Below are 14,434 nucleotides of genomic sequence, written 5' to 3'. Positions count from 1 at the left end.
ACGTTTCTCTTCTGTGAAAAGTTCCCGTGCACACTGTTTCTCCTTAACTCAAGATTCCTGTTTAAATTTTAGGGTTCCCAAAAGTTGACAAATGAAGATATCAAATGTATCATGTCTTTATCGAATAAGATAATTGTTGTTTTTCATACTCAGTTACCGTAAACGTCAAGAAATTAAGAGTGAAAGTTTCTATAGAAAAATCAAACGTTTTTGTTTACTATAATGTCTAGTATTTCACCTATATTCACGTTAAATCCTATGCAACTTGCAAATTACTATTGATTTATCGATTCAGTTCCACTTGTATAAAATTTTGTTGTGTTTTTGGATCGTTCTATTTTAACAGTATCTGCAAGTAAACAAAATACTAGACAAGAACGAACGACAACGCGTCGCCTTATTTCAGGTTACGACACGAAATTTAACGAATCTTTCATTAGAGAAGATACAAGAAAGTTTAGGAAAAGTTCGATCTTTAGTTCTATGGTGTATTTTACTAAGTTTCCGCAACAAAAAAAACACATATCTTGGGTAATTACATGAACTCATGAAATCAAGACGATAATTATTAGTCTGGTAGTTTGGATCCACCTTATAAATATGGACTTAAGTCGAGCCGTCGGTGGCTCAATTAAACCTACTAGGAGGACCAATACAAATCAATTGATGTGTAAACTTTAATTGCTACCAGTTTCAAGCCTCTTTCTTCCTGGGGAGTCAAGTGGTAACACAGCACAAATCACAAAAACCCATAAGCTACGGCCCTTTTGCGACAGTCAAAAAATCGAATCCAGTTTGCAACGGTCCAATTACTTCTTACATTCAAACAAAAAACCGCTGAAAATGACTTGTAAGCGTGATGAAATCCCTCCAGATTCCTTGTTAAATTCCCAAGACCGGTAATTTGGCATTACGGGTAAGAATCGGCTGTACTAGAGGCTATACAGACACTGCACTTTGTTTTCATTATCTATTTTATTTGTCAAAGAACCATCCCTACTTCCAATACAGGTGTACAATAATATACTTTATCAAGGTAGCAATTATAAACGTCAAAGAGACACATGAAGTGCCGTAGATAGACCCATATTGTCAGATCAGATTAAATTGACCAGCCGACTTATGACACAGAAAGGTGCAGTCAGGCTGAAGTAAAGAGATAGTTACTGTATCCGTGTGTCTTGTTTTGTAGTCTAATCTTACTTGTGACTCCACATCTACTAACACTCATCCTATCAGACTCTATATATTTCGATCACTTGAAGCAAGATGCATGCAAACACACCGACAAATACACATGTTTATTTGACTTCTACTCGGACAACGCTAATTACCAGAGATGAAGTAATTTGTCCTTTACTTTCTAAGCTTTTATGTATGAGACGACGATTTGTAAAAGGAATGATTCGCAAATATGAGAATACTCAATTTCCGTTTTGATTTTAGAGATATAACTTAACTAAGAGCACGTTTTGACAGCAGCTTACAACTCAACTTATGACACAGAATTAGTTTAACTGTGACATATGTAAAGTCCAATTTAGAAGAATTTGAACTTTCAACATTTTAGTGATAAGAACCTTTTAAAATATCGTTTCCCACCGATCTTTTTGTATTGAAATAATAAATATATACTATTTTTGAGTAACTTTAACTTAATATATTTTTATTTATGTATACTCGAACCAGAGAGTGGATGGCGAATAGAGCAATAATGGATGTACAATGATGATTGTGTTTGATAAACTTTCATTTATATCTGAAAGTGTGAAGTTTTATTTGGATGTATCCTACGTGTTCAAGTTCATGTGCAAATTCTGAAGGCGCACTTTTGATAAAGATCCACAGTAACAATATTACTACAAAGTGTTCCCTAATCGCTTGGCATAATATTTGTATCTCAGTGCTAAACGACCATGGAAATCCAACTGGCTTTGAATTTGTATAACGTGTAAGCTTTCCAATTTGACAGTTTAGTCGTCCTAACTTGTAGTTGGCAGCTAAATTATTTCCATTCAGCTGTCATAGATTTATGTAAAGTTCAACACTATCTGATCTACTAGTATTTTGGTTTTTTATTTTCTTTGCAAGAATCATGATAAATCTCATATCATAATCTTCAAGTTTTGTTTTTATCTCTTTCAAAACTTACACTTAACAAGTGAAAATACTTCAAAAAACAATAATTGTTATCCAAGTTTTGAAATGTTGGATATTTATCAGCACAGTATAAAAAAAGTGTAAAAAAAAAACCCCACCAAAACCCTAAATGAGATCAGAAGGTGTTAAACGGTGACATTCATTGTTGATAGCTATATATTACTTCCATCTCGTTGTCAAGTAAACTTTGACATAGGATCTATTCCCAAGTTGACAGTTCAACACAGCTTAGTAAGGAATTTATGCAAACTGTGACGATTTATGAACCCTGGCCATGACGTCATTCTAACACTTGTACTGTTTAGAATCCATGGACCTCAAATTAAACAGAACAGTTGTTGTTTTTATTCCATGGTAGACCCTGACATTAGTTTCGTGATTCATTCTTTTATGTTCTGGTTATTATGAAATTAAATTCCCTTATTTAAATTTGAACCTAAAGAATATTTTGCCCCCCCCCCTCCCCGGGATAAACCTAATTCATTGCATTTGCTATTTATGTTTGGTGGAAAGTTCAGAAAAATCAAGCCGTTTACGTATTTCCAATATATTCAAGTCGTCCTCGACCGCAAAACTCCTAGGTGTGGCATTGCAGAGATTAATTAATTTAATGGTACGATCACACATTCACCTGTATCCGCGAGGGGTTTCACAGGAATGTTTGCCATCCGGTTCTACTAATCATGACGAATACAGCTTGATGAATGAGATGTTGTCCTAGCAACTAGAATTGCGTTTGACTCAGATACATCATTATTCCAAACTTCAATCTTTTTACATTTTTACAAAGTTTCATAAAATCAAATGAGTCCACGGTATTGGCCCATCAGGCATCATTTATGTGGCAATAAGACGGAAATCAATTAAAAGGGGTACAAAATAAATATCGAACAACAAATGGGAAATTACTGAACAATTAATGTATTATTGCACTCAACGGATATTGCGTCTTATGGCTGCATAGACAGTAATTGTTATAGGGTCAATGTCCTTTGAGCTCAAGTTGAAAAGTACTTCCCGTCTGTGCACGATGAAAGAACAGATTTCAGGAAACATCAAATGTAATTGTGATGAGAACAGGAACAAGGAAAATATGCTATATCTTTGTTAGGGATACTTTTTAATCAGTCGTACCAAGTACTTATGGGTACCTTTGAAAAGACCTCCCTCCAGCATTCCAATCTTCACTGCAAAGAGAAGAAAATGTATATTTGCTCTTTGCATTTCTACAACTACCCCAAATCTCGTCCCATGTTTTCACCAACGTTACTCTTTGTATATTGTTGCATCCTGTTTTAAAGAACCAATCTAGCTAAATGTCTAATACGACAAAAATAGATCTGATTGACCCTGAAACATTCTGAAATTAAATCACAGGAAAAAAGCACTTGTTTGTTTTCTGTATGCCAGAAGAACACATATATTTGTTGTTCAATGAGGGCTTATAACTTGCCCAATATCGGTCTACCATGACGTGGATGTGGCACGTCCAGATACATATAGAGCAAAATGTACATTACATTGAACGTGGCACGTTCGTTAATTTGAGACTCCAAGCATATGTTACTTGGTAAACATCAGAGTCTAGCTTTCATGTATCCGACAGGAATCCAGTACAAAATAACCTTATTTGCCAATTATTGCCTGTACATGACTTTTGCAAACTTTTTCAAGCAATCTGTCAAAGTGCCGACTACTTATGTACACAACATACCAACAACACATTATCTAACATGCATTCCTCTTCCCAATTACTTACATTGCCCAGACACTTTAGCATCTCAGCTATGTTACAAATTTTTTATCTTTGTCTTTGTTTTGAACCAAACTTCAACTTTCAGAGTGGTTTGTTGCTTGATTGTGATTGGGTGAAAAGCACACGTGACGGTCATATAAATGTTAGATGTTACAGTCCCAGTTGCTGAATGACTGTTTAAATAACCGCGGGATATTTTGCAAAATAAACACTTTGCCCTGTGTACAAGCTACTGTATGACACGACAGCATGATGTGCGACTACTGGTATATGTATTATGGTACGGCAAACACGCGATTTGCAAAGTTGAAATTAACAAGATCTTTTACATTTACTTACTCATTACAAGTCGGTAAATAAACTCCAAATATACCAAGCAAGGACACTTTTAGGAGAACATCTTACATTTCTATGATATTAATCGACTTCGAAACTTAATTTGATATAATTGTGTCTACGAAACTGAAATCATATTTGGATTAAATTTAACACCTGGAAATCAGAGTCCATGAAGCCGCATGATAATTTTCAGGTGCACCATGATTACCCAAGCTGCTGAAGGCTCCCAACACGCCCCTCAGTCGCGATAAAGACTCACAGGGGCAAGAGGTTTCACAAATGTTGACTTAATTTTTGTGCAAGTGTCGAGAAAGTTGCAGAAAACACAGTAGTTAAGTCAATGGCCATGTTTTGTCAGATAACACTGCGGGTTAGAGTAATTCATTCAGATTGTACCTCTGTTCACATAACACCGTAAAGAATGACAAGTGATCGTCAACCATTGGCTGGCGAATCAATATTGACGGCTGATGAAGTTACGTGTTTGCTTTTCCTTCTACCGATGTTCCTCCCACCACTTTACTAGAACTTGTCACCTTGAAACTACTACTTAGTAACTAGCACACGTACTAGCAAGATGGACAAAAGAACACTCGTGAAGCAAGATGCCATACCCGAGATAGGATGTTTCAATTACTTGCCCAGAGTTAAAAGTATATTCCATGTCAACCTGGAAGCTCGGAGAACAAAATTACCATCTTTATCTATTTTAAGTACTGGGTCAGCGGAATCGTAACAATTATGAAAGGAAAACTTTGAGCAAGTTGTTATAGATGAAACAAAAACAAGAATTGGCGCTAATAAAAAAATAAATAAATAAATACTGTACATGGAAGTAACGTTCAGTTGTACATGTTTAACTGGTTTACATTTTGTTATATTTTATTAATTTTGAATGTAAGAGTCATCTAATAATTATCTGTTCAAATAGTTCGAGAATTAAAAACGTTAGACTAAGCGTCATATGAAAAATGTTTGCCAAATGAAATAATATAATTTGTTATAAACTTTTGGCAAGTAATCGTAGTAGTAGAAAGTGTCATAAGTTTAGGGTATTAATTTCAAGGGACAATTGTGTTAAAGATTAATAAAAGGGGATACAACACAAAGACACAAAGACAGACTTTAAAAAGACAAACTAAATAAAACCATTAGACATATACATCAGCGTTTGAGCATCCTGGTAGCTGATGCAATGAACCCTTTCAATGAACCGAAACTTTAACATTTGAGGTAGTGATATCTATGATGGTGACGTGTCTAAACAGACATGTAATGGAAGATCTAAGCAGTCATTTCATGCCATGGTGTACGATCAGAAAACTTAGTGAGAAATAATTCAAATTTGGAGTAGGTTTTTCAAAAAGGATGGACAAGGAGTGGTGGTGGTGGTGGTGGTGGTGAGGGGGGGGGGGTACTTTACGAAGAAAATCACATGTTAAATATGAAACACATATGTATTGTGATAATCGATCTTATATATTTACACCGAAAACTTAATTTTATGGATCTTAGAGAAAGTAGCTTCGTCTATTGCTTTGCACGTTGTAGGATAGAATTAATGATGCATTTCTTTAACGTTTATTTAAAAAATAGTACTTTTAAACGGATTTAATCTTAAGTAGAAAATAAACGTGATTATGAGTATTGTGGACGTCAAATTACGGTTAGTATGCGATCTCTATTTTTACGTGTTACCGTTTACGAAAAGGACAATAACGGGTTTCGTCTGAAAAAAATACACTTTGCTCGCCCTTTGATTGGAAGCAGTAAGTGATCAGTTTTTTAAAAGCAGCAAGTGGTCCTTTTTTTTTTAAAAAAAGAAGAAAAGGAAAAACGGAGAAACTTTGATGTACATCGAAAAGCAAAGAGAAATGGTAGATGTTACAATGAAACGGAAGATGTTCAACTGTAGAATACAGTAAGTAAGCGAACGAGTTTGAATCAACATTAGGACACAATCTGTTGAACATATGTATAACTTCTGATGACAATTCAATTGAACAGCTGTTGTGTGAAAAGTAAATACAAGTTTGTTATCAATCATCAATCCAACTTGAGATACTTGAAGAAGACCACGACGGGTTCTTCATTGATAATGTTTGGTACCCCATCACTTCATCTACATGGCTGTGTCCATGTGAATATAATGTCACATCATCAGCGTGTAGTTCTATTTTCCCAATGTTTCGTTCGAGTGCTAGGTAGGTATTACACTGGCACATCTAAATGGAGGGGGTGTCAGCGCAAACTGGCGAGTTTTGGTTTCTTTGCTTAAATCACTTCACAGTTTTATCCGTAAAGAATCATGATGGACGATCTTTACACAATCATCTAGTTATCGAATTGTCTAACACACACACATACGAAACTAAAATATTGACATGTTGTTTCACTGACTGGTGTACAAACGTTGAAAGAGACTTAAACCGAATGAATGCAAGCTGATCGAGTACCCTTTTCTGAGTATGTGCAATCTTGATGTTGTAGAGAAACAATTTTCTCACTTACAGGGGAGGGAGCGAAACAACTGCACGGGTCGGCCTGCAGATCGGGTATTAATGTTTCTATTGAAATGAAAGCCATCCTCGGGGCTAAAATGTAGCTCTATTTGTTGGAGACAAGGCACATTTCGGGAGACCACTGCCTAGGGCATCCACAGATGCTGTTAAAAGCTGTTACTTGCTATCTTTGGACAACAAGAAAACAAATTACATTCCTTGTTAAAAGCGTTTTCACCGTGAGGGTCACCGCTACATAATGGCTTGTATGTACGCCAGTGGCTCGCTTGTTCAAATATTTTTTTAAAAGAGGAACAATTGACGGGTGTTCACAATTGGGCAATTCTTCGCTCATCAATAAAGTCGAACACGTTGTCCAGTATATGTAAATACTGTCAAATGAACGTTAACTTGTCAACAATTTTATAGTAAGAACCCCGAAAAAACAAATTAATAGGACCTTCTACTCTTACATAGCCGAAATTGACATAGCCGATGATATTAATAAACAACAAACAAACACATGTTATAGAACGCAGACAGGATGGCGAAAACAACAAGGGTTTTCTTACTATAATTGAATAGATAAATATTTAGGATCAACTGAATGCACTCTGTAACACAACAGTATCAGACAGCTCTCATTCGAGTTCATCCACATGTATAAAACGTTTGTTGTCTATGTAGTTGTGTTTGTGAATAATGAAAACATTGAACAGTCTAACTTCCTGGCAGACGAAAACCATTTACCTGTCAGGATGCCTTTTACTGCGAAATGTCCATTTCAGAATGATGTTTATTTCGGATGCAGCCTTGAAGAGAGACTTGCACATAGTCTAGCAAGAGCTGGCATTTGCGAAAGTAATTAAAAATAACATCCATGACGAAAGACCACCTATTTTCTGTCCAATTTGTCCAATTTGTCCGAATGCCTTTGTTTGGGAAGACGCTCTGACTTGAATTCGAGTGATAAATTTCGCGTACACGTGCGCATCAAATCTGACAATTTAATTGATAGTCGATCAATAATTCAATAAAGTCACATTGTTGAGTTCTTTAAAATACACATTAAAAGACAGCATTCACTAGTTTTCTGTCCTAGCACCGAGAGTTGGGGGCGAGACCGTCGAACACCTGTTGAACTGGTTCAACAGTCAAGTAACTTATGATGGCCCGGTGTGTTGACACTCATATAACTAGATTATGGTAATTTCTATGTACATCTATTAACTTAATCAATCTTTCCTAATCTCTTCAGGTGAGATAACGATCAGATCAGTTCAATATCCTTTCTAATCCATCATTCGGGAAATATAAATACTACTTTTCTAGTGTGTATATCTAATCGTCGTGGGACGACTTATACAATCATGTCACTTCTACATACATGTACACTTAATAATAGTCTTTTTTTTTCAAAGCGCAACGTTAAAATGTTATTTTAATGTTGTTATTAAACATTGCACATTAATCACGAATGTTTAAGTGTGTGAATTATGTAAATCAAATGCATCGCATTGCCATCATTATATTGTAGAAACTACTGTTGTAAAAGCCATCCTTCATTTATACCCTACTTCGGTCAGCGTTTACAGAACGTAAAGAATGATAACGGTACAAATCTGTTAAAAATCTTAAAGATAAGTCAATGATGGGGCTCTGTGCAAAACTAGACTGAAAGAGTCGTTCTCATGACAATGAAAGATACTGAAAGAGCCGTTCCCATGACGATATTGAAAGATTCGGTCGAACGACGACGAAACCTTCAGTTTGTCTACAGAACTCAGTTACCCAGGGGTTTATCACAGGAAACGGTTATCATGTTGATCAGTTTATTGTTGATGCCAGCCTTTTAAACTTATTCGGAGTCGTTCTCCTATGAAGGGTTTTCCTAAAATCGTACGTGTTCATATATACACCTACCTCTCGAGGAAGTCCCGTAACTGTTCATCGAAAGACCCCTAACCACCGATCGGTCCAAAGCGCCATCTCGGGTTCTTATGATATCAGACAAAAAGATATACAAATATAATATGATATAGAATTCACCGTCCAAATACTTAAATATGAAAAGCTGACGATTTGGAAATAAATAACCCTTCTTTTTGGAGAGATAAATTACCCAAACTATCAATATGACTCCTACATTGAAATTTAACGAAAATGTGACGTCCAGGTCACTAGCTTTACGACTCAAAGATTATATTCAGTGATATTGGTACATGTACCCCTCAAGTTCGCACGAATATGAAATTCAGTAATTTTAGATATGAATAATATAAGAATTTCTTTAAGTCTTGAGTATTAGCATCCTTACAAAACACACATCGTTAGTAAAATCCCGCTCGGGATACCAAAAAATATCCCGATCGAGATAATTCTGCCAACTGAGGTAAGCGGATAATTATCAGGGAGAGTCTTCACTACTGTATTAGTGATAGGGTTGTACGCGCATGTCTTCTCCGTGAGAGAGCCTCAGAGAGGACAAGGATTTCTGGGGGAGATGCCACAACTTCACGTCTACTCCGTGTTGCTTCTTCCGTACATTCAAACGTTGCCTCGTGTTATATCGACTTCATTTATTTTCCTGAACACCAACGGACGATTTGGTTTTGGTTTCAAAAGAATCAACCGTTTTAGAAACTAATTTTGGGGTATCTCGGAATATCATTCAGAAAATGTCATCGGAACACTGAATTTCGGAGATATCATTTTAACAAAAGTATCGAATCGTTGTTTTAAAGTGGTGAAAGTACATGTGACATGTTCACCCCTCTAGGTCGACGCGACTTCCCTTGTGGTTTGTTGTTTCAGTTTTAAATTATCTTCGATTGTCCTGTTATTCTCTCAGGTGTGAACACAGAAAATAAATATGCAATTTGGTAATTATCATCCTCCATTGTCTTACGAAGCAGGTGAGAGTTGTCATCAATACTATCTATTCTCCTTTCAATGTGTTGTTAACACAGGGGGTTGGGTATAGCTTTAATTAACTTTCGAATCACGCACTAAAAACTGTGAAAAGCACTTTTGTTTTTCCACGTACAAAGCATTGTGGTAGCAGATGCAAGTGTGAAACATGAATATGAATGTCAGGGGCTATCTCATTTAAATCAGGCGTGTCGAAATTGTAGCAAAGTCTTGTCTTGTTCGACCCACAATACATGGACATGAGAGGTCACCCTGTACTGTACAAATGCCGCTTTCGTTCTATACCTTCCTGTCGTTGAAACAAACACTACGACCGTTTGCCCCGGGTTACAATCGGATTCAATTTATTGAGAGTGGGGCATCTTTTTAATGAATAGACTGGTATGGTGGATGAATCCACGCAATTAACCCTGTTTGGATAGACTTAACATCCTTCACAAAAGAACTAACGTGTTACTTGCTGTTTATTTCCCCCACCTTTGAAAACATACCATTTAGTCCACTTTCTATTAGACTTTTTTTATTCTAGAAGAGACACCTGTTAGGCGCACATATGGACATGTGTCACTGCCTTTCTCAAACTTTGTCACCTTTGACCCAAATAAGAAAAATGCCAGAAGCAACAGCATTTTAATTGAATCATGCTTGCCCCCACACGATTTAAAGTCGGTTTCATCATTATGGTGGTTTTATCTAATTCTAGGCATGATTTAATTGAATTTCATCTTAATGATGATAAAGCCGAAGTAGTAAATTTTGTTTTACACAAATTAATATAATATGTTAACAATTACGACAATTATGACAAGGTAGATTTGTCAAGTTTTTCTTTGCGTTATGATCGAACAGTTTCTTCTAAATTCAAGTGAAAATCCACTGCGTCATTCATTGTTTTACTTTTGATACTGAATAACCACAAATTATGGAAGTTTCTTCGATTGCCTTCGGAACTGTTCGGCATTCTTCGGTTATCTACAAATTCTATGGGGTCGACCATGCGTATTTCATCGGTTGTTATTGGAAACCATAATGCTGTTATGGAAAACCCAACTTGTTTCTTCTGGCACATAGTGTTATTGAAAAATAGTTGTTTTGAATTAAGGAAACCATCAGCATTGACAATGAATGACACATGAGTGTTTTCGGAAGATGAGAGTTGTTAGGAAAAAACATCTAAATATCAGTGTGCTAGCATTACAGTAGGGCCGTGTTTATTGACATTAATTATTACAATTTCTATAATTTTATTTCTCTGATAAATAGAGCCAATTTGAGCTTGACACATTGATACTTTAGATTTAAATTTGTGTATGCACATACTAGGGGATTCTTCATGCCACATGTTACTAAGTGTGTCAAATAAGTTAAACGCTTTGTTGAACATCGTTTTATCTCAATGGACCAATTAATGCCTTCGTTTACTTTGTATTTTTTCATGATTGGTGACGCTTTAGAAACACAGTACAAATTAGCCTTATTGTTCTTGAGATTGGTTTCAACAGACAACGTGGATTTAAAGGCCAAGTTCGGATATGGATTGACGTATTGGCGTGGAAAACAATTGACTGGCTGGGGTATAAAAAATATTGGCCTTGATCAAAAGAGTGAACTTATCTAATCATATTGCTCCTGGCTACTGAGGTAGATAACACTAATGAAAGAACATCGGATTTAATGAAGTCATGGGTTTTTAACCCTTTCATAACTTGGTTTTTGTAACTCTATGTATGTCCTATATCTAGGGTGTCAGGCTTTAAAGTGTTAAAAGTTTACAAGTGAGACTTTTGATGCGTTATATCGCTATATTCCAGAGTAGTGGCAAGTTTGTAAATTCAGTAAGCTACGTTATCTATTTTATACCACGTGATTTATTTTGGCGAATCAAAAGACAGTAGCTCAGATATGTATCCGTCAAATACCAAAGTCTAACCCAATATTGAAAGGCTAGCTTAGTAGCGGAGATATATACAAATATTGGCGGAGAAGAGCAAGATAATGTATCTGATCGCAGCCGCCCACTATCATTGTAACATTTACAACAGTGGGCTGAGATTTGATACCTTGCAAATGTACACTTCCTAGCCTGTTTTCTTCACATAAACAAGATATTTTGTTTTAAAAGCGAGAAACGTCTTACATGTACAATGAAACCGAAATATAACTTGTCGACGCCTTTTACAGATAATTACGCATCATTGAACAAAAAAGTGTGACCATCCAGATCAATGTTGGGCTGATAAATAACCCCGTCAAAAGAATCAACATACGGAAGCACACTGAAGTAGTAGCAGGAAAAGGGGTAAGAAAAATATTGGACAAAACAACCATTACGGTGCAATAGGGGAAACGAAGTCTACGTATTCCTGAAGGCCGGGGTATTGTTACACCAATTGCAGGTCGTTAAAAGTGCAAGTAGGCTCTTTGTTACAGGTGGGCTGGTTGCGATGTACAATGTCAACATAGAGGCCTACACAATAGATGTGAAACATAGCTGTAGGAAAATATAGAATCGGTGATTAGTACCCCCTATAGCTAACCGCTAACACAAAAACTAAAGCGTTGTGATGAATACCATCGGAGTTAATGTTTATTCCTGACGTCAAGAACACGTCCATGCGTTTTACCCAATAAGAAAGTTTGTTTCTAACCCAGACCACCAAACAAGTTTCTGACTACTCATGACAACAATCATGTTTATATTTTATCCTATTGAAAATGTTGTTTCTGACAACTAACAACATGTCTATATTTTATCCAACATAATTAGAAAGTAACGTTATTTCTGACGAAAAAACAACAATGTATGTTTTGATCCAATTATATTGCAAATATGTTCTTCTGCATTTGAGTTTTTCTTTACTTTACATATGGGAAAAGGTGGTTTCTGAGGTATTTGATATCATCAAACACTAGGAACTTGAATGGATTGATATATATAAACCTTCGATTCCGACACTATTAAAGTTGAATAAAAACGTTTTTTATGTCACCTGATGATATCGATATTGGTCGCTTGTACAAAACAATGCACATGAGAATAATTGTCTCAAATATGCGGACAGTCACGTAAAACAGCCATGCATACTTGCAATATATATGATGATAGTTGTACAAGTATTCATGGAAAGTAATTTGAGTAGTGTGGGTCACCAGTATTGTGGGTGACCAGTAACCAAAACTTGGCCAATTACAAAATTTAAGGTGTAATACGTGTATGACCGTTACATGAGTAACACTATCGAAGTCCGATTCCGTACTCAACTAGAGACGGTACTATGGCGAGGTCACAAAACAAGACGGAAGACTTCGAGGGCGCAATTTGCTCACTGATGTGATCGGACGCGGTTTATATCTGCGTTGATGAGATCATGTACTCGAATGGGACGACGTTTGCGGTTGGTTAGTTGAGGATGTGATTTCATTTTGGAAACTGTTCTACAGATAATTTCCATCACAGGGACAGCGAAATAGTCAAGAGATATGTTATTGTTGGTACCAGGCTATCAGTACATAGGATTCAGATTATTTAGGACAAACGCCACATATGTACTGCACTGGAGAGTAAAATTGTTAAATAACTGAGGTGTTGAAGACCATATTCAAGTATTCTTTGGCTTTCACATTGGCCTTAAAGGTGATTCTAAATACTCCATGCAACAAACTTGAAAAGTGTTTCTTTATACGTCTCTTAGCCAATAAATGTAAAGGTAACGATTAAAAAAAATGGATGATAAGAGAGAGAGAGAGAACAAGTGTTAGATACGTAATGTATGGTTTGATATTTTATGTCTCTAAATCGGTGGTTTGTTTCGAGAAGGCTTCACAGTGAGGGTGGAGTTCAGCCTGAGTATATTTCAGTACAAACACAAACAAACATCCATCAGCCCACCCCGGTCATAAAAAACTGACAGGTTCCTTAGATGGAATTTTGAGGAAACTTGAGAATCACCTCTGAGATAAAGGATCAATTTATTAGATTTGGCGACGGTTTGATCCATATAAACCAAATGTGGATGGAACAGTTATATGTTAATTAAATTGGATTCTACTTCAAAAGACCACGTTGAAAATAAAAATAAAAAGTAAAGTTATTATTAAACTTGGCAAACAACTGAAAATATACGAGACTATAAGACTTAGTGAATAATAAAGTTTATATAAATAACAGGTGTGCCATTGTTTTTCAACAATCAGATTGGACTCAGAGAGGAGGCTTCTCGTCTTCACATACCCCCCCCCCCACACACACACACTTATACTGAAAGATGTGTCATTCTTGTTGCTCCTCTTAACTATTACTAAAACATAAGAAGCGAGTAATTATTACAAGAGGTGTACACAACAACTAAGCGTTATAGTCCATAAAGGGCGCCCTCACTGGAAGGATCAATCTTCAGACCAATCGACCAATCGTGCAATTTGCATGATATCGATTGCACATGCAATGTTATTTGTAGGTTACGGTGGACGAGAAGGACATTTCCGCGCTCTCAATGATTGGGCGTTCAAAGCAATTTCCGCGCTCTCAATGACTGAGCGTTCAAAGCAATTTCCGCGCTCTCAATGACCGGGCGTTCAAAGCAATTTCCGCGCTCTCAATGACTGGGCGTTGAAAGCAATTTCACCACTCTCAATGAACACCGCCCTCATGCTACATGTCGATAATTATACTCCCAACTCTGCACCAGCGCCAGCCGATGTACAGCCAAGAGAATATAAAGCTTATTACTGGAATTCAAATACGTTA

Source organism: Glandiceps talaboti, chromosome 12 (genome assembly GCF_964340395.1).
Source record: "Glandiceps talaboti chromosome 12, keGlaTala1.1, whole genome shotgun sequence".
Taxonomy (NCBI): Eukaryota; Metazoa; Hemichordata; class Enteropneusta; family Spengelidae; genus Glandiceps; species Glandiceps talaboti.
The sequence above is the reverse complement of the archived record's forward strand: the minus strand, read 5'-3'. Positions refer to the sequence as shown.